Genomic DNA, 27,951 nt, shown 5'->3' on the forward strand with positions numbered 1-27,951 from the left:
TGTTGTTCTGTAGTGGAAGCACCTTCCACATCTAGATAGGCTTTTTTTCCCTTTGTTTATATCCTTTAAAGGTTAATGATGTAGTTGGATACAGTGTTTGCATGTTTATTGTAAGTGACAACGTGTTGGATTTGAGACAGTAATGAGAAGGGATGAGGAAAAAATGATGATATGTCATTCATGCTCTTTCTCAATGTAGTCTCTCACGTGCAGCCTTAGAACGCAGTAAAACTTAGAGGGAAAGGACAAGAGAACTGGAGCAGTCAGAAAATGAAATCTCGGCTAAAATCTCTCTCTCTTTAGGTGATGAAGAAGACAATAGTTATAACTGACAAATTTTGTAATCTACCAGCATTTGTTGGTTTGTACGTACATGACCACAGCACATGAAATGCTTGATGTGATTATAAAGTCAAACTGGAACAAACCATACAGCAAACCTAGTACTGCGTCTGCCTTTGGGTGGGCTTCTGCAGCTACCACTGCAGCCACAGCTAGGACACAGCTCAGGTGTGGAAAGCAGCCAGCCCTTACTGCAGGATGCAGCTCCAGTAGACAGGTTGCCTGTGGTGACCATTTCAAGAAAGAGTGATATTGGAAGCTTTGCATAGTACAGAGCAAAGCTATTCTGATTGAACTGATAATTAAAAAAATAAATAAAAAGGCTGCAAAGAGACCAAGATAACCAGCAAATCACTTCTTTTTATTTTTCCAAATAGTACAAAGTGTTATTAAAAGAGAAATAAATTAAGAGCTGTTAAAAATATATTCAGGAATCAAAGGAAGAAAAGCAGGCAGGAAAAAAAATGTGCAAGCACCATTAAGCTGCAGAAATTTTCTTTGGACACGTTGCAGTACCTTTTCAAAGCAGCATATGGGGTTTATTCTGGTGTCTCTAATTTTAACATGAATGAGAATCACGTGGAATACTCCTGGCATACTGCTTTGAAAATATATCCCTGCATGATTAAGGAAGGCTGAAGTCTTTAAGCCTCTTTCTCTCTCTCTCTCTCTCTCTCTCTCCCCCTCTCTCTCTCCTTTTTTTTTTTAAACCAATTCTGAAATGCATCACAGGAAAACATTAATGGAATGAAAATGGTAGAACACTGAATAAAGTGGTAATGTAACAGGTAGAAATACTACTGGCTTACCACTGTAAATGTCTGTGTTTTGGAGGCTGGGGGAGGAGGACAGAACTTGCAGTTTATGTCAGTTTTTGCAGCTGCTTCTGCATTGCTTGACTTTTATAAATTTATCTCTTCATCTTGAAGATGAAGTAATGATTCTACCCGCCACTTGCAAAGAGCAGGGAATACATACATCTGGTTTACACCCGTAAGGACAAAAGGATTTTGTGGGGACATCAGAAAGCATCCAGGCATGTCTGTTCCATCCTCTTTCTGTCATTTGCTACATCAGAGCAAGTTAAAGAAAGACCAGGTTTCATCTTTCAGTTATCTGATGAACCTAAGGACAGAGTCCCTACCAGGTGCCCACCTCTTCACCCTCATGTTGCCTCTACTACAGCAGTTGTAGTGAATAGGATCACTGCTCCGTCAGATCCACAGCACAGATTTGTGCTGAAATTTCAGTCCAAAAACTGCTTTAAAAGAATTTTTTTCCAGCTGATGAGCACAGCTGATACACAATCACACATATTTTGTTGGATGAGATAAAAACAGCTAGGGCTGTTCAAAAGTCCCAAGGAAAGCTGTGGGACTTCATTAAATAATCATAGAACGATATAATGGGCTGGATCGAAAAGGACAACAGTGATCATCCAGTTTCAACCCCTCTGCTATGTGCAGGGTCATCAACCACTAGTCCAGGCTACCCAGAGCCACATCCAGCCTGGCTTTGAATGCCTCCAGGGATGGGGCATCCACAACCTCCTTGGGCAACCTGTTCCAGTGCAGCATCACCGTCTGTGTGAAAAACTTCCTCCTAATATCTAACCTAAACCTTCCCCCGTCTCAGTTTAAAACCAATCCCCCTTGTCCTATCACTATCCACCCTTGTAAACAGTTGCTACCTCTCCCACTGCCTTCAAGTATTGGAAAGCCACAATGAGGTCTTCCTGGAGCCTTTCTAAGCTAGACAAACCCAGTTCCCTCAATCTTTCCCCATAGGAGAGGTGCTACAGCCCTCTGATCATCTTAGCAGTCCTCCTCTGGACCCGCTCCAAGAGCTCCACATCCTTCCAGTGCTGGGGCCCCCAGGCCTGGACACAGTACTGAAGATGGGGCCTCACAAGAGCTGAGTAGAGGGGGACAATCACCTCCCTTTCCCTGCTGGCCACCCGTTTTTTAACGCAGTTCAGAACACAGTTGGTCTTCCAGGCTGCAGGCTCACACTGCTGGCTCATGTCCAGCTTCTGGTCTATCAGGACCCCCAAAGTTCTTTGCAGGGCTGATCTCAAGTGGTTCTTCTCCCAGTTTGTATAAATACATGGCATAATAATAATAATAATAATAATAATAATAAAGCAATAAAAATCCTAATAATAATAATAACAATCCCAAGGAACATTACTTATTGTGGCAGTTGGGATGGATAGTCTTTTTTGACTTAAAGAAAATTACTTTGGAATGTGTCTGCATAATTCTCTACAGCTCTCTACAACTACCTGAAAGGGCATTGTGGAGATTGGCTTCTTCTCTCAGGTAACTAGCAATAGGACAAGAGGTAATGGCCTTAAAAGGTGCACCAAGGAAGACTCAGATTGGGTATTGGAAATAATTTCTTCTCAGAAAGAGTGGTTAGGTATTGGAACTGCTGCCCAGAAGAGTGGTGGGGTCACCTGGAGTTGTTTAAAGGTAAATGTAGTACTTAGGGACATGGTCTAGTGAATAGTCTTGGTGGGAGGTGAATGGTTGGATTAGATGTTTTTAGAGATCTTTTCTGACCTTGATGATTCTATGATTCTTTGATTCTTCATGAATATACTAGCCATATTTTGAGCATGAGTGGATATTATCTTTTTTTCTGATAGCATGATAAGGTCACAGTATAGCAGACAGATTCGGCAGTATTGATATTGGCTTTTTCCTCCGTAGTTGTAAGGGGTGAGACTGATACAAATGAGGTCATTTAACAAAATCTGATCTTAGAGCATCGCAGTGGCATTTTTTAGCATTGTCTTTTATTGTTATTTTCTTACTGTATTTATACAATGTGTGCATGCATTAAAGGCTGAAAAAATTAGCAGCAACAAAACACCCACAAAGCAGTGAGTAAAACTTACCTAGGAAATTATTAACATGATATTCCCATAAGTGCTCTTTGAATTTTTCATGTCTGCATCTGCAGTCAAGAACGACAAAGAACAAAAGCCTGAATGATTGTAACGAGCTGCCTGCTCCTTTCCTAATTGAACCATTGACATAGCAAGAACTTTTATTCTGATGGATGAGGGCATCATGCTGGCAAATGAGCACAGGGTGAGTGGCAGACAGGACTTAAGAGTCAGAGAAGTCCTGGTGATTTGGTGAGCAGGAGTTCAATCAAAATAGTGAGTGCAAGGTGGGATTTGTCTGAGAGATGTTAAGTACGGCTCTGCTGTGCTACTGATGGGTATCTTTAGCGTGTGGATGATTGAGACTAAAGAAATATGCACTCAGCCAGATCAATTAGCGAGGGACTCGTTAGTGGGAAGGAAGTTACAAGCAGATGCAGTACTCCTGACAAAACGAGCCAGGACATGGATAGTGCTGGGCCTGATGTGTTGTCTGAACATGAAGCAGGATTGCTGTAGGGACGTTCAGAGAGTCCTTTCTGACAGCCAGTCCTTCCTGTCTTAAGGGAAGACTGTCCTAACAGCTAATTGAAATGTTTTGGAGAGAGTAAGACAGGAAATGTCCATAAAAACATACTCTAGATATGAGCACGGTGTAGGGTCTGGACAGTCATCTGATGTCTTTCCAAAGATGCAGAGAAGGGGGAAGGAAAGTTACTTTCCATTTCCTGATACTTTTATTTCTTTTTTTCTTTTTTTTTTTTTTTTTTCCTTCCAACTGAGAATGTGAGGTTTATTTTTGTAATGTCAGTGTTGTGTGGGCTGCTGCTTTAGGGCTTGAGGATCTCTTCTGGTTGCAATTTCTTTTTGCCTCATTTATCTCTTTTCCTTTTCACAAAGCCTTAACCAGAGGAATGGTACATCAGGACATTGGCCTTACCTGTCATTCATATCTGTTGAATCTCAAAATGGGGTGTTAATTTGCTTTATTTTCATGCTTTGTTTCTCCTGTCATTCTAATATGGTTGCCACTTTCCAGACTTAAACCTGAGATGCACTAGGCAGCATATGAGAGTGTTTATGTGAGATTTATTTAAGTAAGAGTATTCATTTAAGCAAGCTTATTTATAAAGACAGTCTATTTATACTCCCTATGATTGTGAATGGGCGTGTGTGGGCGCCCTGCTGTTGTGCAAAGCCACGTGTTTAGGGTATGTATATTGGGCTGCACGCATCCATGTACATGGGGACAGACTGAAGAAGTGGCAGCTAGTGCCTTTGAGAAGGGGTGGTTCTAGAAACAGAGATATTAGAGCTGGGCACAGAAGGAAATAATAGTTCATTTTACATGCTCCAAGTTGCCCTATGATGCCCTAGCTAAAGCTAGTGTACACTTGGTATATTGCTGTTATTAGAGATTACTTGCAAAAGATAACAGCATAGGAAAGAGCCCTACCAGTTCATTCAGCTTATGTGAGCAAATTCCCTTCGGTGCCCGTAAGAGGTGGAAGGAGGCAGAGCTTATTCTTTACAAGGAAGCGTGTTGGGTACTTGCTGGACCTGTAGGCTAGCCTTATGTTTTCTCTTCTTCTCATTAACTCTAGTCTTGACAGTCTCTTTCTGCACTCCCAAGCTTTCTGACACTTACCCTTCCCTGAGTCTGTGATATAAAAGTAGTGTGAAATTAATGTCTTAAATGGTGGATAGGACCTCATCGACAGCTTGTAAAATACTTATTGAGAGGTCCTTGTACAGCAGCTGAGGAGGCGAGTCAGGGCACAAATAACACTGTAATTGAACTGTTTTCAGTACAATCTTTTGAAATATTACCAACCACATTGTCATTCTGTTCTTAAATGTTCCTAATCACACTAACACAATTCCCCACAAGGCTGCTGTATGTCTGAGTGTTGTTCTTAAATAACACAGCACAGAAGCTTGTGAAATTAAAACATATATGTAGAAATTCTCCAGAATGAAAATCCTGGTTTCTTTTTTCCAGAGTGCCTCAAAAAAGGTATACAAGTTGATTAGAGAGCGTGAGATGTCTGCTGATGTCACCCTCTGCAACATCCTTAAAGTCCTGTTAAATATAACCGAGCACCTCTGCTTCAGGTCTCACCCTGCCAAAATCTTTCCCATGAGCAGAAGGGAACCTGATTTTTATGTTTACAGATTTAATCTTTTGCGGCAGATGTGCTGACACATGGGCTGCTACAGTCAGTGGGGTAAATAATCTCCCATTTAAGTAGTTCCTAAGTACCTATTCATTACTAACATATTAAACAAACTCATACATCACATTTGAAATGGTGAACCATGGCAGCATTAGAGTAAGTTCAGATAGCTGCGTCAGATAAATTCTTCCTTTTTTTATTGGCTCTTCCTAATTGGTTTTGTTAAAAGCCAAAATGTAAAATAAATCATTCTGTCTCATTGTCATGTGATCAAGTAGAGATTTAATCTGCACCTTCCAGAAGAATGTAATGCCCAAATGAAAAAGAAGGAGGGGAGCTTCCTTGTGTATAAGAGAGGCAAGACCAGATCTGTATGTGGCATACTCCATTTCAGCAAGGGCAGTAGCATGACATTCATTCCTCAGTTCCCATCCTGCAGAGAGTAGGCATTAAGGGAAGTCTCAGACAGTTTGGATTGCAGATAAATCCAGCTTGTGTCTCTTGTCTGTCAGCCTGAGCACAGCACATGCTGAAGAAATTGCTAAAGGTAGAAGAAGATAGTGGGTATAACGATACAGCAATGTGAAATGGTTCTGTTATAGCCATGTGTGTTCTGAAACAAGTGAGTGAATGAAAGAATTAAATGAAAGCGATCTGACTGAAGGTTCTCTCAGCGATGTGGCAAAGGATTTTTGATACAAATAAATAAGCATTTGAACAAAATGGGGGTGAAAGGAGCAGGGAAATACTGATCCCAGTGTGACAGATTTGGCAGAAAATGCTCTCGTAGGGTGGATATCTCAGAACTTACACAGCAAGGTAATTATAGTGGCCCTTGCAGTTCTGTTCTGAGGGCTGTGTAAGGAATCTTGAAGTTGACAATGTGTATGTGAAACCTTTTTCTGTCTTCTGTCTAGATTTATTATAATTGATTTGAAGTTCTTCAGTGCCCTCGCATGCTATAAGACTGCTATGTATGCTTGAAATGGCAAGACTTAAAGGTTGCAGATGGCTGCAGGGGCTTGTATATTTTAAGGTTGTTTGATATGATAGCTATACAAAGACAAACTAACTATAATTGTATGTGACGCTGCCACCAAACCTAAGCATCACATGAGGCTGTTTTTCAGCTAGAGCCTCGCAGTTTCCAGTTTCAAGGTTGGAAATAATTTTGATTAAATCCGTTCACTCTGATTCCATTTTTTCTTCTTCTTTTTTGATAACAAGTTTTTTATACCTGACTTTTTGCTCTTTTTTCCTTTCCATTTGTTTGTTTTGATTGTTGGTTTTGATTGGTTTGGGGTTCTGACATGAGAATATTTTGGTTCTGTCTTAAGTGTGATATTTTAAATCTTGGAGTTAATATTGAATGGGGAAACGGAGCATACCATTGCACTGTCTAGATTAGATCTTCTTTCACCACCCAAACTGCATGTAATCATTTAGCAATAGGAAAACTGAGGAATATTCATATCAGCTCCTGTAGCCAATTTTGGTATAGTTTGTAGGCTGTCTTTGGCTTAGCTGAAGAACTTCAGTTGTCAGAGAAGATGAAGTATTGCAGATTCAGTACCTCTGGACAGTCATTGTCTGGACTGCTGCTGACTGTGTCCAAGGCTCTTGAAGCAAACTTTTAAGATCCAACTTTTTATAACGTAAGTAAAGGTTTTCTTTACCACTCTTCCCTGCAACCTGAAGGTAGAGTGATGTTATTTAGAGTGAGTTCAGAGGTCTGAGAACAATGCACAATCCCAACATTATTTCACTGCCGCAGAAGTCCCTATTTTAGCACACTGATTGCTCTATCTAGCCCACAGGCTGCATGTAATCATCTTTTAATGTATGTATGCATTCTTAGAACAATGGCAGCTCACCTGGTGATGCAGGAAAACACTTGAATGCTCCCTGTGTTCAAAGTACAGGAGAAAGTAGTGAATACTAAACATGCACATGGGTGATGGGATAGTGTAAATCAAACCTGTCTACGCTTTGGAGAAGGTTCTTTGTTTTTGTAATTCATACAGACTTTCCTGGATGACATGGTGGCAGATCACCTCTGAAGGTCATGTCTAATCTGATTTGCAAAGCTGCATTCCTGACAGACTTTTCAGCAGCTTATATGGCACTGAGTTCTCCTAGCCAGATAAGCTCTGTGGGTTGTAGTAAGGCTGCCTTCAGAGGCAGACAGGACAGATATCTCTTTATTTCCTGGCCCAGTCTTTTCATTTTTTCTTTGTGTATACACGTTGCTGTCCAAAAGCTTATTTCAGTTGCATTAACATTAGAATACAAGCAAACCAAAAAACTCCACAACCTGGCTATTTAAAATTAAGTGTTGGATGTTCTGATAAAGGAGGCAAGATAAATGTGAAATACAGTCTTGAAAGCTTCTGAAATACTTCTTTGGAGTACCTGCAGCCTGAGTGCTAACTGCTGCTTTGAGAATGTGGATATGGAAGGGAAATCTATAGGTATTCCTGGGATGCGTAAATAGGACAGGCTGTTCCTGGTACAATTCAGCTGCTTCTGCAAATGGAGCTTTGAAGAAAGCTTACTGAGAATTGACTGGTAATTTAGGATCTTGAATGAGGAGTTACTGAGAGCCAGTCAACAAGTCTGTGACTTAGTCTTAGTAGGTTAACCACCTTCTCCACGTAGGTATCTAGGCTAAAAATAGTAAAACTCATGATCTGGAAGGATGAGTAAGCATTATATCACCGCTGATTGTTCCTCCACTCCCACACATAAACAGGTCTTTGTCCATCACAGCATCCTGCTGACAGTGGCTGTTGGACTGGCAAGCAGCATCTTTGGTGTGAAGCCTTCCTGGAAATCTTTGATCCTTTCAGCAGAACAACTTCATTTTATCTCACAGACTTAGAAGATTTTTCACAATTCTTGTTTATTATGTCTGTTTGAAATTGCCTGGATTTTTCTGGCCTTGAATTTTTGATCTCCCTTAAAAGCTTCCTTATGTATTTGTGTACTGTCCTGCTTCAGAATACAGCAAAATTCTTAATCTGTTTATTCTCACATCACAACCTTGGAAGGAAAAGAAATGCAATTTACATCAGGAATTACTAAGAAAGCGAGTGGCAAAGGGTGAAATTTTCTGAAGTTAAATCTAATTGCTTGCTTTCAGAAGCAGCCATCTCTGTCACTTGGTTTCCTTTCCTATGGCAGGAAAAGGCCTTAAAATGGGTGTTCTGAATTCTTCATTGGTTGCCCTAATCTGGAATGCAGTCTTCTTTCTGCTAGTGGGAAAAATGCAGATGAGGAGTTCTGGAATTTGGGCCCAGGGAAGGTTTTTCCAGGTTCTTGAAAATTGCCCTTGTATTGGGTATAATTAAAGTTATTTCATTACTTTTGTTTACAGTAGCACTTGGTTAAACAAAAGCAAATGGAGGATTTTGAACTCTGGGTGTCATACGACAGAAAGGGATAATTTATGTGATTAAGAAGCTCTCCAATTTAATATTGGCTTAACAGACAAATTTCGGTGTAGAGAACCACGAGGAGCATGACAGTTGTTTTTCTTTGCCCAGAAACATTTTATGTATTTACTTATGGTTTAAGTTCTGCATATTGACAACATTTTCAGGCCGTAAGACACTAGAAATAGAGCTCACAAACTGAGCATCAAACTGCTGAGCTGTATTATCATTCCCATACAAAGGGTGGAGTATGTACCACATCCCCAAACCTCCCTCTTCCCCTGTGGGTTGTGGGTGGAGAAAGCAAGGGGGGAAACATGGGGCTGGAAAGAAACTTCTTTCCAGCAAGTCCTGACAGCAGATCTCATCTACATAATTAGTCTGTCTTCCCCTAAAATGCACACACATATCTTACTGAAGTTTAAGGATTCAAAACTAAAAGAGAGACCACAAAAGTCTATAGGTTCAGGGTAATTATCACAGAGATGGTGCTGCAGGAAGTGGTGGCTCATGCTTCTTAAGAAGAAAATAAAAAGCCAGAAGTAAGTAATTGCAAGAAGTGAATCCTTCTAACATCCATATCCATTGGAAAATACAGCTCTCTTAAGAACTCATTTTTCAGTCAAAACTAATAAGAGCTAGAGATGTCCCAGTTCTGCTCTCTGTTCTCGACTCTTCTCTTGAGCACTTGGCCCAAGGATTCTAAAGACTTACAAAGACTTACCTGGTCTTTAGATTAGGAGGCTGGCAGAGGAAATCCAACAAGGGGTGGCCTTCATTCTACCTGCAGGGCTCCAGCAGTAGGCAGCTTTTTGAAATGCCACTGCTTAACATGGTAAATGCAGTGGGTTTCTCGTATTAGAACAACACAGGAATGCTTATTTTTAGAGAGACCTTCATTTTTATGCTCTTCTTTTATTTAAATAAAGTTTTCATGACAAAGGAGCATCTGAACTTGTTCTCTAGCACCATTATAATAGTATGTCAGCATCTTGTGATCTTTCAGGTTTTATCCTCGTAATATAAATGGATGCATTTAAGTGTTATTCCCCTTCTGCGGGTTCAGTAATTGAAGATGAATGGTTTGTTCAGGTGCCCCAAAGAAAGGCTGAGGAGCAGTCAGAAATGATTCTAAAATGACAAAACCCTTTGCTGACTCCATTACTGACCTGTGAATCTCTTTTCCCTCTTAACTGTTGCTTCCATTCCTCTCCTAACCTAGTAATCTCTTCCTTCTGGTATTGTCAGAGTTCAGGACAGAGACCTATGTCCATGGTAATAACCCTTTTGTGTGCAGAATTTTCCTGTTGGCATATCATCTGACCTGGGACAGAGTTGTGGGCACCCCTTGAAGAGCTGGCTGCCTGCTGACTCAGGTGTAGCCTTCTGTGAGTGTTAGATGCCATTTTAGGAGCCCACTAACAAAACGACAGATTAATGGGGAAGTTTTTTAATAGTCATGTCAGATTATCACCCCACTTTAAGGTGGAATTAACTGGAAAGCAAAATGTATTATTTTGATTGCCCATTCAGTTGTGTTGGTCCATTACTCGAACTTGAAATAGTAGTATCTGGGCATGTCCTTGGTGTATGGACAGATGCAAGTTATTGCTCCTGGCCACACATATGTGTGTGTACATAAATGCAGCACAGGGTGTTTGCACAAGGAGAAAGCTGACGTGCGCACATCTCTGCCTGCATCTACTTTCCTTGTGCATCTGAAAAGAGAAGGCAAACTCCCCATGAAATAAGCAGCAAGAACAGAGGCAAGAGGCGAGCTTGCTGCTGATCATGAGCCTGGCGGCAGATGTGCCGCACAAATCCATCCCGCTGCATCCAGGCTGTTTCCATGGCGATGGAGCCAGGAATTGTGCGTCTCCGCTTGGCTCAGCTCAGTGCGCTCCTCATGTTTCCCCCGGCTCTGCCTCTATCCCTTCAGCCCTGGGGAGGGCAAGTGGGGGAATCACAGAGATGGACAGGCAGGGTTTTTCTTTCCCCCTGTGATGCTGGGAGAGCGATGCTCTTCCTGAGAAATAGGGTCTCCCCAGCTGCAGAATAAGTGGGCAGGAGTTTCCCCGAAACGGGAGCCGGTTGCGATTGGCTGCCGTCACCCGCCGTGCCAATGGGAGCCTGCCTGGCCGGCAGCACCACACCATAAGCAAAGCTGGGCGGCACTGGGACCAGGCAACGGTGTGCGGGGGCCCCTCTCACATGGCAGCACAAGGGACAGGGACTGTCAGAGAGCCTCACCGGAGACCATCTGCCACTCGTGCACACTGTGCCATCCCCAAACAGCAGCATTAAGTCATTTGCTTGCGCTGGTGTGGGAGGCGATATGTCATCAGGAAGGATGGAGCTACGGGATCTCCGTAAGTACAGCTGTGCACTTTGTTGTTCTGCTTCAGCCTGAGCGCTGGTCTGTAAATGGTGTTGTCGGTTAAGGAGTGGCAAAAGCAGATTTGCGGTAGCTGAAAATAGCATGAAGATTGTCTTGATTTTGTCTCACAGGTGGTGAGATGTGTTCTGATTAACAGTTCCAGGCACCGAACAAACTCGTTAGCTGCTTGCTTTGCCTTGGGTGGCTGCTCAGCCTAATTAAGATGTGTCTGAGAGAGGATGCTGCGTGCTCAGAGGCATTTCAGGACCCTCTGTGCTTGAGAAGGAGAGTGAGCCACATGGAAGGGAATGCTTGGAACTCCTAGCTGACCGAGTGTAGTCGCCAGCGTCTGTACGCTGATAGCAGGTGCACTGGTACAAGGATTTGTAAAGCACTAGTGCAGACACTGAGCCAAGGAAACACGAGTTGCTCATCATTCACTGCTGTTCTCGACGCAGAGAAATGTTGCTTGTCCTGCCCTCTGGGTTTTTGGGGTTTTTTTTGTTTGTTCATTTTTGTTTTGCTCTTAATTAATTTATCTTTTGGAGGAGGCTTTAAAAAAAGGCATGCAATTCCAAAGCTTTCTCGTTTGCTGATGAGAACAGGTGAGTGCATGGTGCGTGTGGAGTATTTCCTTGTCCACCATTGTAGTGTTGGAAGTTTATTCCTCTGCCTGCTGGGATTCTGCTTTTTTGCTTTTGTACAGTGGAAACAGTGTATTTAGAAGTAGGTCGGAAGGCAGGTACAAATCTGTCCTTCTGTAGCCCTCTGGGGTTACTTGAGTTACACCAACTATGAATTTGGTTCAGGGCTATTTGTCTTTTATCAGGTATTTGCCATTAGACGAAGAGCTTTGCAGATCTGGAGCTGGGGGATGACTGCTTACCCCTCTCACAGGCTGTAGTCATCTTATCTGGTTTGGGAAAACACACAGGAGAGAGGACAAACAGGAACAAAAGATGTATAAAAAGTTTCTGTATTTTTACTCTGTGCTCTAGTCTTGGGTATCAGGAATTGTATATTAACCAAACCAAGTGCACAAATCACATGAAGCTGACTGCCTTTTAAGGATCCTTTTTCCTGTATTGTGTTCATTTTAGAAATGAGCACAACATTTCCTTTCCCGGTGCTGGGAGCTGCTGGAAACCACTTTTTGGAAACCACATAGCTGCCTGGAAATCTCTCACCGAGAGTGTGATTTTTGGATAGGACTTAACTGATCAGCATTGCTTTTGAGAAATTGCCTTGCGAGTTGCATCCGTGGAGCTTATTGCTTCTGCTGAAGGAATCAACATCACCTCAGTTGTTGATGCTGAAAGGAGCAGTTTGATCCAAATAAATAAGAAAAATTAAAAAGGTAGAAAGCAGTGCATCATTCAGTGGGAGTGTCTGCTGTAGAAGGGTAGAGTAAGCTCATCTATCTGGTTTAGATGGTACAATTAAAGACCCCTTCAATAAGTTTGTGGTATTATCTTTTCTGAAGACATAGATGCAAGTCACTCACCCTGTATTTTCTAGGGATATTTGGGACACCTTTTATTGAAGTGATTGCCCCAGACATCCTGTGGCTCTAAGCTTCAATACAATGTTATTTTCCTAATGTGTAAAAGAGATAGCTATTGGCTCCTCCTGCAGAACTTTTTTTTTTTTTTTTAGCAATGATGGAAGTTCCAAAATTTATTATTTTTTAATAGTTACTTAGCTGCGATGTCACCTTCCTGTGGGACTTGTATCATTCACTTGTATTTACTCAGCACTGATCTAGCTGAAAATCCCATCACATACAGCAGTCTAGGCAAAGACATGTGCCCACTTCCCATCTTAAAGGGGGATGTTTTAATCTAGGCTGAGATATTCCATAAAAAGATGAGGGGAAGCTTGGGCTGTGCACATCTGGGCATGGTTTGTCTTTGGCTCCAACCTGCCCATTTGGTATGCATCAAAAGGAAGCTCCATTGCAATTTTCTGTGTTTTATTTCTAAACCTTCTGCTTTGTTTTCTGATTGATAACAAGGGAGCCCAGGAGAGCACTGTCTTTTAAGGTAACTGCATCTCTAACATGATGTCTTTTTTCTTCTTAATGCTCCAGGGATATAGTTCAAACAATACAAACCTCTTATGTTTAGTCGCTATCACTAGGCAAATACTCCATGACTGTTTAGAGTCCCTGTATCTCCCATAACCTTGTTTGAAGGGATTTGTTTACTTGTCTGTCCCTGCGCCTTAGCCGATAAAAGGAGGATGATGGGGCAGGATAGAGGCAGCCTATGATTGTTAAGCTCTGGATAGTGCATTATGTCAGTCTGTCTGCTGGCTTCAAACCACAGTATAGTGCCAGAGGTAGAAAAAACTGTGCTGCAGTCAAAGCCACATTTGCATTAGATTTTTTTTTGACCTTATGGTGTAGAGAACAGTTGCTTGTCACTAGTGCTTGGGGATGATCTATGTGGGGGAAGCATTTCAGATTCCCAGGCTATAAGAGTTCCAGCAACAGAGGAGTGAGTAGGCTTCAGTGAGAGCTGTGGCATGCTGGCAGCAGTTGGGAGGATGCAGAAGCTGAAAAATGCTATCTTGAGGTAGCTTTAATTGGTTGCATTGGAAAACACTTGGTTCGACAGGCTCATATGTCTTCTAAAATGCTTGGTGCCAGACCAAGTTGGCATTCTTCCCTTGACTTACACTAAAAGCCACCAAGCATTGATCTGATCTTCAGTCTTACGCTTAAATTTTTCTTGGAAGAGCAAGATTTTTGCAAAGGCAGCAGATCATTTCTCCTCTCCCTTTGCCTCAGCAACAATAATGTTGAACACTTGAGCTGAATGGGTATTCCCCATCTTCTGACTCATTTCATTGTGCTTTCAACTTTACGGGTTATCCCTCATCTGATCACAGAGCCCCATTACCTTCAGTTTGTCTATATTGGCAGTGTAGAGAACGGAGGCTTCATTTAATGAGGAAGTAGGGCCTTAGATGGCTCTTCAGTTTCCATGTGTTCAGAGATACTCAATAGGAATATTTCACTATTTCCCAGGATCTTCACCTTCCTTCTGCTTCAGTAGAAACATCGTGGTCATGCTTGTTCTAGGTAAACAGATGCAGGAGCCGCCACTCATCAGTTTTGCTTCAGCTGTATTTTTATTTTCATCCAGTTACTCAAGTACTTTTTATGCACCCCACAAACCAAATACTCTTCTTTCTGAATGTTTGTATATCCAAAGGAGTTGTACAGTGTGATAAAGATGAATGAGGCTAATGGCTCAAATGAAGAGTTAATTATTTTTGTGTTTGGGGGAAAAATGCTTATAGGAAAAGTCAATCCATATGTGGCATGGCATACAGAGAACTGCATGCCAAGTTACAGAAAGCTTTCTCTTCCTGTTCCATACATGCACTCTTCATCTCAAATGGCAAGTGCACACAACAGAGCACCGCCAAGCACAGAAGTCGAACAGCAGTAAAACAAAAACAACTGAATCGTGAAAAGCGAACTGATTTGCTTGACACCTATTTTGTTCAACACTGTGCTGTTCTAATCTGAAAACTCCTGTGCGTCACAAAAAGTTTTCAGAACAATAGGAACTGTCAATTGCAGCAGATTTTACAGACCTGTCATTATTCTCCTATTGTCTTGAAGCGCTAAGTGGCACACAGAAAGATTTTTGGCAGCATTTCAGTGAGTTGTCTTGTAAAGAGGAATCATGTGTCTCTACTTCATGTATGTTATTGTTTGCAATTAGAGTGTAGCCCAGCACAGGCCTCTGGGAGCATATCTGCTCCCATTCCAGTGTGCTTATTTTATGGTACTCATTCATTTTGTTCATCTAAAATAAACTATAGATTTCCTTTCAAATTTGGACTCAGTGTCTTGTAGAGAGCCTGAATTGCTAGAACAAATTAACATCCCACTCCAGCTGATGCTCCTTGGGAATGGTGGGAACAGTGTAGAAGTAGAAAATTTTACCTATTAGAGCATCTAGGTCCTCACCTGCTTTAGTGTGAGCAAGCACACTCTTGCTCTGCCCTGTGTTCTTTCACTGCAGACACTTTCACTGCTTAATAAGGAGTTTTCCACTCCCCATCATTAGGAACTACAAGCCACTCTTCGGGACATGTTTCTGAATAGAGGCAAGATGAGAAGAGAGATTGGTTTTGTGTTAGGGAGACTCAATTGTACAGATAATGTAACTGGACAGTGTTTTGGCTTCCATAACTACCTCTTCCTAGTAGTATCATCTACATCCCTACCCAAACCAAATTGTGTTCCAGTATAGCAGGGATCATAACATTCACTCTGAAAATGAAAACCTGAATTGAGTTACCCACCCTTATTGTCACCAACTTGCAGAGCCCATATGTAATGCAAAATATATATATATATAGCATTGTGAAAGGTTTGCAGAACATAGATCTCTGTTTTTTGTTGGCTTCACAACAAATTCTGACAAGTTTCTCTACTTAAGCATTTAATGGTTTAAAAAAATAATGAGAAAGTCAGGCTTCATGGGAGAAGTGTGACCTTCATATAAACTAGAACTTTGATTAGCCGTTTTGGATGTTTTAAATTCCTCTGTAATGCACAAAATCAGTCTTGTAATGGGGTGAAGAAGGAGATCTTCATATTAATGCTAACATACTGTCAAATTAATACATCAAATACTACACTCTTATCCTGAGTTGGTGGACTGCTTTTATCAGTGCTTTTGATGTGGCAATGAAAGTGCTTGTTCCATAGCTACAAACCCAACTCCTTTAGTCTTCCCTTCTCTTTGAACATCAGTTTTCTTAAGACTTGGAACATAGTTGTATGGAGAGCAGCTTTCACAGATGGGTATTTCAAGATACACATCTGAAGGCATATTAGAAGACCTCACAAAGGGATTCTCTTTTAAACTAGATTTTCAAGTATATGTAGCCTTCTGGCTTGACCTCTAGATCCACTCCCAGTTTGCATTTCAAGAAAAAGCATCTACCCACATATGGTTATCTCCACTAAGATCAAAGCTGTCACTTTATTCCGACACCTGTGAGAATGAAATGGATATAAGAAAAAAAAAAATGTGGGGGAAATGGTGAAAAGGTTTGAATGATTTCACATTTATAAAAGGCATGCGCCCACGAATCTCAGCAATGATGAGAATGCTTTCAAGATAAGCTGCAGCTCTTCTTCTCAGAAGCAGCAGAACATTTCTTTATTTGTTAATCTCACCTAGGTAATTAAGGAGACTTGAAAACATAAACAACTATAGATTTTCCAGATCCGTGCAAATATAGCTCACTTGGCTGTGAAAGTTAATAAGGTTCTAACTTCTGGGTGGATTTTCTGCCTTGGTGTCTGATGGAATCCACTGTGAGGGACGGTGTCATTTTATGCTTCCTTTGGAGGCTCTCCTCAAGGTGTGATGTCTTTCTCTGTTTCCAGCTTTCTCTGGCAAATATGTAAACTGTCATAGATTTATCCCAGCTCCAGGGAACACATCCTGAAGGACTGCCTAGACTGTCCTATTAGAGATCTGCATCAGTAGAAATGCAGCTCTGTTCATCTGTTTGTGTTTCTTGCTGATGTGTGAAAACAGAAAAGTGGCTTTGCAGTGCCCATCTGCCCTCCATGTAGATCACGGGCATAAGGCACAGAGGAGTCAAGGTGTGCATTTTGCTGATGTGCCCATGCCTCAGCACTGCAAGAGCCCTTGGCTTTCAGCTAGATAGGATATGCCAGAACATGCTGAAGCCAGTGCCCTGAACCCCCTAAAAGAGGCACGTGTCCAGTTCTTGTCACCCCAGCAAAGCTATCACTTCTTCATCTGATAATTCACCTGAGTGCTGAGGAACATTGTGGCTGGAAGAACCTTGCTATGTAAGAAAACCAAGTCGCATTCCTTGTCTTCAACACAAGGGGCTAAAATCTGTCTCAGGCATTAGCCACAGGAAGGGAAGAAATACAGGTTACCAGTCTTCTATCTTGTCTCCTTGTGTGTCTTCACAAGGGACCTTCTCCTCTCCCTTTTCCCATACTCATCTTGTGTAGGATAGAGTTCACCCATGTGGGTGGTGGAAGCTCTGCTCAGCTTTCAGAAACAGGAGCTTCTTGGAGGTAAGGCTCTACATTGTTCACGCTCTCAGAGTCATACTTTGGACAGTTACAGCTGAAAAGAGGTATAGGATGCACTTGGAAGCTCTCGTTTTTACACCTCCAGCTTCTTTGGTACATGAAGTAAATAGGCAACAGTCACAATTATTTAAGGGATACATTCCTGTTTTCTTACTTCATAACTTACTTACTTAAATCCCTTGCTCAAATTTACAACCCATTTCAAACAATAGCAAAATATTTTGAGGGTTATGCTTACAATGTATGAAGTCAGGACAAGTGAATGTGCACTATGTTCTGATACTACAGAAAAAGTATGAGTGAATCTCAAACAAAATAAGTTTTGATTGTTCATGCGTTAAATTATAAATCAACCCACTTTTGCGTGCAGAATTTCCATCATTCATAAGTCATGGACTCCCACTCCAGACTGAACTTTGCACCAGTCTCAGTAACAGTTTTCACTGCAGAAGGTTCCAGCCCAGTGAATATCTTGATTTTGAATTTTTAATATGCTTACAATATAAATGGAAACTTCCAATCAAAAATTGATTTAATGGAGTAAAGATCAAGCATTTCATGCATGGCACTGAGCGCTAGCACTTGCCATTCATTTGGTAAGACAAACAATTGCTGGTTGTGCATCAGGGGTTTTTTTTGGATTGTAGAACACTTTGCTGTCAAGCTTCAACCAACAAGGAGATAGTCACCTTTATAACCCTGCAGTGTGTTACTGAGTATCAGTAATTGAAAGGAACTTGCTTTATTCAGTCAAAGAGATATATGGCAGATTTGTAATGTGAAAAATATAGGAAAGCCCCACAGCTAATTATATGATTTTAAACTTAAACTCCTGAACTCAGTTGCTGCTCGTTGAAGAAGTTTTCTGAGTTGTAATATAGAGGTTTTACTGCACCAAAATCGCAGTTTGCAGTAGTGGCAGCCAAAAGATAATCACAATATGTAGTTCTTGAGATTGTAAAGAAATGTGCACATTTCATCACCATCTCCTGCACAGGCAGGCACCTGGGTCTGGATTCAGATCAATTTGGATCCTCCCCTTGACATGCTGTCTCCATCCATTCTTCTGTGTCATTAGCACTAGAAGTCACATAACCTAACGATGAGACCTTGCATCTCAGCCAGTTTAGAGCATCTGTATCTTGCTGCAACCAATGCTACAGGAACCCCTGTGAAAAATGAATACAGTAGGTCATGTATGAGCTGTGATTCAGGGCACAGCAGTAATCCTTTGCAAATCCAGTTGCCTCAGCAGTATTCACTGTTTATGGGAACTTATTGCTTGGGATGCAAACTCAGGAGCTGCTGAAAAGGAATCTCTAAGCAGGAGATGGGACCTTGGCTGCACTGAAACAAGTGCTGCAGCTCCCACCAGTTTCAATGATCCTAAGTTTGCACCCCAGAATCAAGGGCTAATCTTTCTAGTAAAATGAAGATGCCAAAATGAACTGTTCAGTAAGTCAAAAGGCACGTCCTCCTAAGGAGAGTGAAAGATGTCAGAAAGCTCTTTGCAAGCCAGTTACAAAACAAGAAACAATTTTGACTACCAATATATAAAGAAAAATGTTTGTTCCACCAGGGATAAAAGCTCACTCCTTTCTTTGCTGTCAGGATGCAGGAAGAAAGGAAGAAAAAAGGTACTTGTAGTTGGCTGGTGCAGTCCAGCAGCACAGTCAGTGAAGCTGTTTCATCATCCCAAGTCATTCTGTAATAGCACTGATTTATCTTGCTGTCACGCAGTTGTCCCCTGTTGATAATTTCAGTTTTGTCAAGGCATGGGTTTTGTTGAAAACCTGCAAGCTCCTCTTACCTGCAGTGAACAGTAGGAGAACAGAGTAAGATTTTCTCTTTTTCATTGATGCCTATATATAAACCATGCTAACCCCAAAAACCTTAAGGGTGTAGGAAATATTTTCTTTTTCCTTTTCTATTTTCTTTTTTTTCTTTTTAGAATGTTATTTCTAAACCACATTGACTCAGCAGAAAGATGTAAGCACTTTGTATGATAACAGGTTGATAGTCAAGCCCTGATGTGAATGCTCAGTTCTTTAATTCTAGCTCTAACATCTTACATTTAACTCTCCAGTAGACAGGTATAGATGCAGTAGGTGGAAAGGAGACCATGCTTTTTATATGCATAATAAATATCTCAGTTCTGTGTGTTACTCTTTAGTTTTCTTTCTGTTTCTTCACTTAAGTGTGAGGGAGAGAGAATGAGAGAAAAAGAAGAGATAATTAACCAAATACATTTAATTCATATCTAGGAACAGACTGTGTAATAATAAATTCTCAGTTACCCATTGCACTAAGCAGAACTACTCATAGGAGCCATTTTATGAAATTCAGTGGGATTATTCCAATATGTAAGTGCTACCCAAGCATAATTGGAGCCACTTCGAAAAGTATATGAGGTTTCTTTGAAAACTGAGTCCCTTGGATTTAAGGAAAAAAGAGTATTATTATTGTTTATATCATGCAAGCATGCAAGAATCCAGTTAGAAATTACTGGAAAATCTAGGTTTGTTTTAAGAAGTGGGAGGGGATGACCAGGATGCCTGATGCTGCTGGTGTAAGAAGAGGAATGGTATGTTTTTTGTGTATCGATACAATTAACAGTCTAGTAATACTTTTGGTTTCCTTTGTAGTCCTTCAAGACTTCTTACTAATACAGTTCACAGTCTCATCACTGGAATTTCTGCAGAACATGCAAATCTCTTGTACTGCCAGGTTATCTCTATTCTTCCTGTTATTCTAAGCAGATTCAAAAGGCTTCTTCAAAATAATGTAGCTAAATTAATACACTGTACTGACAAATGTATGAGTGAAACAGAGATGTACAACAGCCTAAAGACATTACCTACCATTGAAGATATTTTCCTGCTGCTATCAGGCTTGAGGAGGAGTTGAGCTCTGAAACTGTTTTACCTATAAAAAGATTTTTGGTATTAGCTCAAAAAGGAAGAAAAAGAGCAGATTTCTACTGTTTTGTGTGTATTCTCAGAGCTGATAGAGAAGATTAAACTGTGTGTGTTTGGCAGCAGCATTTGAGCACTTGAGTGAAATTCTGTCTGCTCTGCTCTTAATCCTGTGGTAATTCAGGATCTGTATTCACTGATTCCTAAGCATGATAATCCAAACCCCCTGCAGTTGGTGGTGTTGGTCTCATCAGGAGCCTCACTGGCCTTTAAATAGAAGGTAGCTTAACCTGATCGACAGCTGAGTGTTGTTGGATTTTCTTTTAAACAAGTTTGGCTGGGTTAGTAGTTGGTTCAGTGTAGCGCTTGGATGTCATTCTTCTTCTCTTGCTTCTTTTGATGATGGCCTTACCATAGTAATTATGAAAATTATCCCAACTTAGGAATCTCACCTCTAGTGAAATTTCAGTTAGCATCGTGTAAAAGCTTTCCTCTGTATCCAACAGATTTTAGAAATCTGTTCCTAAGATAAAGGAATTTAGAAGCATAAATACCTAGATATGCTATATAACTCATGGTCCTGTTTTCAGCAGTTGAGGGTACTGGAATGAGATCATTGTTAGCCAGTAGCTTTTCACTGACATCAGTGGGCATTTCAGATTGCTCGAGGTTTCTATTAGAGAGACGTGGTAAATTTGATATTGGCCAAATCGATCTTCTGTCAGAATTCTGGACATATCATAAGAATAATCTGCAGAAATGCACATGATACTAATGAGACAGGTAGCTACCTAGCAAGCGTTTACTAAACTTGCATAGAAGATAGATAATTGGCCACAAAGGTCACCTCTTTCTGAGATCTTTATTACACTCACTTGAAAACACTACTGGATGTTTGTCTCTAAGACTCTGGCAGTGTGAAGTCAGAATCACTGTGTGTGTTGCCAAAGCAGAGGTATGGCTCGAAAATAATCAGCAAAAGCCAAGAAAGGTGCTAGTCCTTGCAGTGTTTGAGGGCAAAGAAGAGTTAACGGTGGGAAAGGCAGAACTGTGAGCCAAGATTTGTTGTGGCTGGCAGCCTGTGTTGTGAAGGAGAACATTCATGCCATGTCCAGAATGGAAATACCAATCCCAACCTTGAACAAGAAGGTATTCTTCATATTTGGCAGGCATGCTATCTCTGAGAAACAGCAGGGGAGAAAGCACTGTCTCATGATGTTGTTGTTGACTAAGTCAGGCTGATGCAGTTCATCCACCTACCACAGACTTTTTGTGCTTCCAAAAATGAAGGAGGAGAACTTCACCTTTGCCTCGATCTCTTTCTGTTTGGGACATGCATGAGCAATAATGCTATCCTGACAGGGTGGGATGTTTGAGGTACAAAACATAATGAAGATTCGATGAAGTAGCTCAGACAAAGAAAAAATAAACTCGTGTCTCTGGGGCTAGGATTTTCCTGCAAATGGCCTGAAATAAAGTGTAAACCCAATTTACCAATGTAAACTCGTTATATTAGCCAAGAGCTCTTTTATAATTAAAGCATTGAGATTCTAGTTGCTTAAAAGAGATGTGAAATTTTCTTCAACAAAAGAGGCTTTGTAAAGAAGCAAGAATAACCACTACAAATACATGAAGTCTGAGATTGTTCCTGATGCTCATTTAAACTCGTTACTAACCCACTGGGTTCAAATGAGGGCCATTTTTCCTTAAAACTTAAATTTGTCGGCATTGGAGCAGTCAAGCTTTAGCTCTGAAAGAGCTGAAATGTGAACAGTTGTACATCACAGCATGTGCGAAAAGACATGATAGGCAATATCTGGGCATTGTTAAGGTTTAGACTAGATCAGTCATGCCTGCTTGGTGTGAACCATGCTGGCTCATGGCCGTGGGCTCCTTTACTGTTACATGATTGGGGTGGCCCTGCACTGTGACCAGAGCCAAAAGGTCTTCCTCCTGCATGCATCCTTTCTCAGAAGCTTGCAGATTGCCTCCTTGAGGAAGGAAGAATGGAGCAACCCTCAAAACAGAGAGCAAGCAAGAACAGGCTATGTCAGTTGTTTTGGGGGAGATATGTAGAAAAGATGGCTATCAAAGAGGCCTTTTCCCCCTTCTTTTCCTACAAATGCTGGTATTAGAAAAGGTATCTGAGTGATTTCTGTATCATTTACATTTTCTGTGTTTCCAGTTTCTATGGGAAACTGTTGATCACAGCCTGAACCTCTGATTAACCATCTGAGGCAAGTGATGGGTCAGCAGTGGGAACACAGGTGTTGGTAATTCAGCTGTGCTCCCAGGAAGGGGTGGGGCTTGACTCCATCTCTCCTAGATCCCATTTAAGGGCTGACCACCACTAAGGCAGCATCTCTTTCTGGAGATTGTGCCTGTGTTAGTTTCTACAGTGAGCCTTACTATTGGCAAGCATCTTGACTGTGAGTATTGACATTGATGAGTCTTTCCTATGTAGCCTCTGGTTATCCATCTACTTTGCCTTTGTATAATTATAACTGTACACAGTTATATTGGGGTGCTTTATTTAATCAAAATGAATAAAAAATGATGTAGCATCATCATTGTGTTGGCTAAATAACAATCATCTTTAAGGAAGGGGTTAGAAATGTAAAAGAAAGGCATTAAAAATGCTGAGTCTTGCACTGTTTCTACTGTTCATACTTTGCCTTTCACCCTCTTTTTTTTTTTTTTTTTCCTATCCTAGTGGTGGCAGCTGATGCAATAATGGGCTCCTGCACGTTTTTGCACCTCAATCACATTTAGAACCTGACAGCCTTGTCTTTCTGGAATATGAACGCTACTTGCAGCCTACAGCTGAAACAATTAGCTATAAAACAGAAAGCAGCTTCATGAAAGAAAAAAAAAGAGAAAAGAAAAAAAGAAAAGCCTCCAGCTTGCATTTTAAGAATTTATTAAAAGAAAGCAAAAGCTAAACATTCAAGTAGGTGAAAAAGCCTTAGAGTACTTATCTGTATTTTATGGGTTTTGAGACTATAAATGATTAAAGCTAAAAGTCATTTGGGAATATACAATAGAAGAAATGGGCTTTGATGATGGCAGAGGTGAAAGAATAGAAATAGTGGTGTTACTATTTGTACTACATGTACTAAAAGCAGCAACTGAAGGGAGGAATTTGACCAAACTCCATGAAAATGTATCCTTATAGCTCTTATTAATGAGTTCTGTTCCTTTCCCAGTTTCTCTTGACCCTTTTCTCAGGGTTAAATTAATCCCTCATGCAGCTCAGCTGAGGATAATGAAGTTCCCTCAGGGTACCAGTGCAGCCCTTGGGTTTGACCTACAGAAGGGCTGAACTTCTGTTCTTCACTGTGTTTTCTGGCAGTTTTGTTTACATTGGATTAATTAAAAATACCTTCTCCATTCCCCAAGCTGATGTGCAGAATAAAGGAGGTTCTAGTGCCCAGCCATTTGCAGCCTATCCATACCTGTACAGAGACACTGTGGAAAATGCAGCTAACAGGGGAACTGCATGACCCAGATCATATTTGTGAGCTAAAATATGCGTATTTGGGTAGAGCCTGTGTAAGCAAACTTCAAGATGTGAAGGGACTCTGAATTCCAGCAGGCTGTTGTGGTGCTCACAGTTTATGGTTCTGGAACCATAGGTATTGCTTATAATTCTCCACCTATGGGAGAGTTAAGTTTGTTGGAGGTGAAAGCAAGGCATTTGACCATGTGGTCATCTGGATTTTGCTCTAGAGTGGCTAAACTGAAGGGTCTGCTCCAGCTGCTGCTAGACTTTTAGAAGGCTTTGAAACAGATATTTTTTTCAACATTTAAATACATCACCATCTACAAATAGTACCGGTTTGATATCTGGTAATATAAGTTTTATCCAGTGTAAGAGGTAGACTGCATTTTGGTCCAGAGTTGTCTCATTCTTCTGATTACTTTGTCTGCAGTGACCTTCCTCTTTTATTTCTCCTTTCTTTTCTTCCTGGCACACTATTCTACCTCATTTGTATCTTATTCTTGAGTCCTCTCTTCTATCTTGCCAGCATGCAAATACCTAGGTACCACAGAGCAGCCAAGCAGAGTTGGTGCTTTACTGCAGAGCATCAGAAGTCACATGCAACCAAGAGAAGTTACCTTCATTACAGCAATCAAAGCACAAAAGCTTTTGGCTTTTTCACCTTGGTGCCACAAAAGCTAAGTGAAACCAGCAAAATCCCCACTGTCCACCTCCTCTCTTGCCACTCCATTCCTATTTACCCTATAAATTTTCTGTGAATTAAGGCATAAGATGGCCTTAATATCATTTGTTCCTTGATGAAACAAGAGATCTGGCACAGCTGTGTCTTGGCATAAGCATTTTATTTAATGGTTCAGCAGTAGAAGCAGGCAGCAGGTTATTTTGTCATGGATGACAGTGGATGGTCTCTGACAACTTGAAACTCTTCAGAACTCTTCAGCACATATTAGGCTACTGAAAGTTGTGGCTTCCATTTGTCAAGAGGGCATATTCAGAGGGAGCAGTGGCTGGCTCAGAAAGTCTTTATTCAAGGTCTTCAGTTGTGTTGCATTTGTTTTGCACTGATTTTTAGAGGATGCTGATTAATATAAATCATCTTGTATTACGACACTTGACCAAGGCCTATAATCATGCTACTACTTCAGCTGTGTATGATTGAGAAGACCCCAGATTAAGCTGAGCACTTACAGCAAGGAGTCCCCCCTGTGCCAGCTGGGAGGCTGGAACCAGCTGCATTCTGAAATTTGAAAGAAAAAACGAACGAATCTCCAAACTGCTTTGTAAAACTCTCTTTCTCATTACCCTAATCACATAAGTATGCTGAAGGCTGCAATCAGAGTGTTTTTTTTTTGTTTCCTGAGCTTGATTTAAAAGGAGAAAAAAAGAGAAAAAAGATTAATGAACATTGTACTGAAAGGATCAGTCAAGTCATCCAGGTTCTATCTCTGCAACTCAGTAATAGAACAGAGGAGATCACTCTACTTCTGTTCCCTATGTCTTGTTGCATGCGACATTTCCCAGTGCCCTTTAAGCCATGTAGACCTACATAGAAAACTGTATAATGTGCCGTAATATAGATCAAGAGGACAGATTTCAGTGTCCTGTGATATGTCATTTCTTAAATGAAGTAATGTCACCTCTGAGAATTACATCTTTGAATGAAGTTTCTAGGTAATGTAGAGGAAAAATCCCCGTTTTCAGTTACAGTACTACATGTTGCTTTTCCATCTCTGTGGTGTTGATTTAAGCACCTAGTGTGCCTTTTCCCATTCATTCACTTAGATGTAGTAGTTCTCGGTCTTCAGTACTTGTGCCCAAGATCATACAAAGGCATCTGTGGCAGTCAGCAGTTAGATCAACACATCCTAAATGTCAGCACACTGTGCATAATTTAAAAGACTGGCCTACTTCCGTTGTTTTTTAGTATTTTAAATGAGAAAATAGCCTTTAGATAGTATTCCTAACATGATCCTTGCTAAGTTTTTAAACTTGGCTTTACTAACATACTAGAAATTGGTAATGCTTAGCCTATATTTAAACAGAATTCCTGGCCCAGTACTTAATCTCAAGCTGTCTTTTCTCATTACTATTGCCATGAGTTTTCTCTTAAGGAGTATTCTTACTGCTGTCAAAGATGAACAAATGAGGCATGGTTTCACAAGTGAAGGTTTGGGCTTGGGGCTTTGTTTGCTTTCTGGCATGACAAACATTTATCTGATCAACATGGAGCAATAGCAAAGTGATGGCTAAACCAGGTCCCGCAAAGCACAACAGAAGCATTGATATTGCAAATGTAATGGAATGAAATATAATGAAATGGAATGAGAAGCACCAATACTGGGTGTGGGTTGCTCTGGGCACAGAAGAACTTTGAACTCTGGAGTTCCTGGAGCATTCTCTTGGTTTAGGCGTCAAGGACAAGAATTGCTCAGTTGTGGAAATGTCCCACACTCCACTTAAATGACAAGATCCTTTAGTACCAGTAGTTTGATCCTGTGAGGTCTTAAGAATTATCAGCCCTCCACATTTTTGTTATTAGTTGGAAAGAATAAAAATGGACTCAGTGCAAGGAGACAAGAACAGGAAATTCTCAAAAAATAAATGAAAAATTGATATCTAGGAGCCTTTTGTTTTGGAGGAATGTCTCTGTTCAAAATGTTGCTTTCCACATGTGGGCATCTCTGCCTTGTATATAACATCCCCACTTAGCATAGCAGATAAAAATCACATCTGTGGTTCTGTTTGTCTAACAAGCAGTCTTCCTGCAGGATCTCTAGTGCTTAGCCTGGGGGGAGTTTGTAGACCTTATCTAAGAGGAGGAATTACTTTGTTGTGGTTTTGACATATTCTTTAAACAATATTCAGAAACCATCTGAAACCACACTATATAAAGAGGATCCTTTTTGTGAGTCTCAGTGGAGAAAGCAAGAGTGAGAAATATCTGTGTTCTGTTTTCTGGCTTTACTCTGCATCCTAGCCCTTGGTTAGGAAGCTATGTAAGTCGTAGAATGTAGTAATTACTTTTGAAATGAACAAAAGAAGTTTAAAGACTTTCTGCTGCTGTTCAGTGTTCTCGTTCACCCTCTACCCTTATCACTTAGATGATGTCTCAGACTGGTATATTTAACTGGTGTCCTGCTTACGTTGGTGCAAGATCATGCAATGCATTCTTCATTTGACGGAGTGATTTAATCCTTATTCTTTATAGGATTTATTGAAAAATGCTTCCATTGCTTGTGCTCTAAGCTCTGCTCTGCTTTCTCCAGCCCTGACTTGTGAGCTAGCAGGATATGTAGATTGCCTTCAGATTGTATGGCAGAGTGCTAATCCACTGGCAGGTGTGACTCCTTTAGATTTGTACCCAGAGCATTCTCAGGAGCTGGGTTTGAACCCTGAACCACTCTGAGCATCAGTTGAAATGTAAAGTTCAATAGAATTTTTTCTCTGATTACCAAAGAACTTGTTTTTGTAATATTGACTATCAAAAGATCTGTAAGAAGAGAGTGACAGCCTCTGCTTAGCCACTCAGACACCAGCAGAAGCTGATCCCACTGCCTTGTGCTTGTCCTAGCAGTGCTGGAAAAATTAGGGCAGAAACCAGGGGTTAGTTTCTCCCTCTCACCTACAGGGAGTCAGGCTTGAGGCTGTTCAAGCATTTAATTCCCAGGACTTAGCTGTAAAATTTTAGTCCACTTTTAAAGGAAAATACACTACAGTTTTGCTTGAAAACTTCTCCTCTGCTTGAAAATAATGGCTATGTTTACAACAGTAGCAGCAGCAGCCAAGTTTTCAGGAAGGAAGCTTTGTTGTTTGAGGGCTGGGAAGGTTGCTTCTAGTGATGTAAAATCTCAGCTTGGCGTTGGCAAGGAAATGGCATGCTGCTGCTGGAACAGGGCAAAGAAATGGGCTCTTCAGGGCTGACATCCCTTTAGCTTCCCTGCGTTCTGGAGGATCCCCAAGGCCCCATGGAAACCAGATGCATTCCTGCTGCAACAATTAATGTAAGCAACCCTTGCTGGAAGAGAACGTTTAGGGAGGAAAACGTTACAGTATTTTCTTTTGGAAAATTCCACTATTGACATGAAAAGCAGCAGGGTAACAGCAAAGATGGATTGCAGATTTTGACAGCGCCGACAGGTAAATATTGGCTTTGTGCAAACAAGTTTCTATAAATAACCTGTCTGCTCCAGAAACTCCACAGA

General features: G+C 40.9%; 1 protein-coding gene and 1 long non-coding RNA gene across 11 annotated transcripts in view; both read left to right on the plus strand.

Moving 5' to 3' along the window:
• The window catches only part of ELMO1 (engulfment and cell motility 1), a 274,768-nt gene that overhangs the window by 187,612 nt on the left and 59,205 nt on the right, over window positions 1-27,951 (plus strand). Inside the window, exon 1 of one of the 10 annotated variants that reach the window (XM_015854227.2) lies at window positions 10,834-11,215. The exons of the other annotated variants lie outside the window; for them this stretch is intronic. The gene's annotated coding sequence lies outside the window, so the exon portion shown is untranslated. Of the gene's footprint in view, window positions 1-10,833; window positions 11,216-27,951 lie in introns of those variants that run through there. 10 annotated transcript variants of the gene reach the window in all.
• LOC116652887 lies at window positions 11,222-27,936 on the plus strand. The gene is made up of 2 exons (XR_004306076.1): window positions 11,222-22,676; window positions 22,961-27,936. It is a non-coding gene; the product is annotated as an uncharacterized LOC116652887 (long non-coding RNA).

Source organism: Coturnix japonica, chromosome 2 (assembly GCF_001577835.2).
Source record: "Coturnix japonica isolate 7356 chromosome 2, Coturnix japonica 2.1, whole genome shotgun sequence".
Lineage (NCBI taxonomy): Eukaryota > Metazoa > Chordata > Aves > Galliformes > Phasianidae > Coturnix > Coturnix japonica.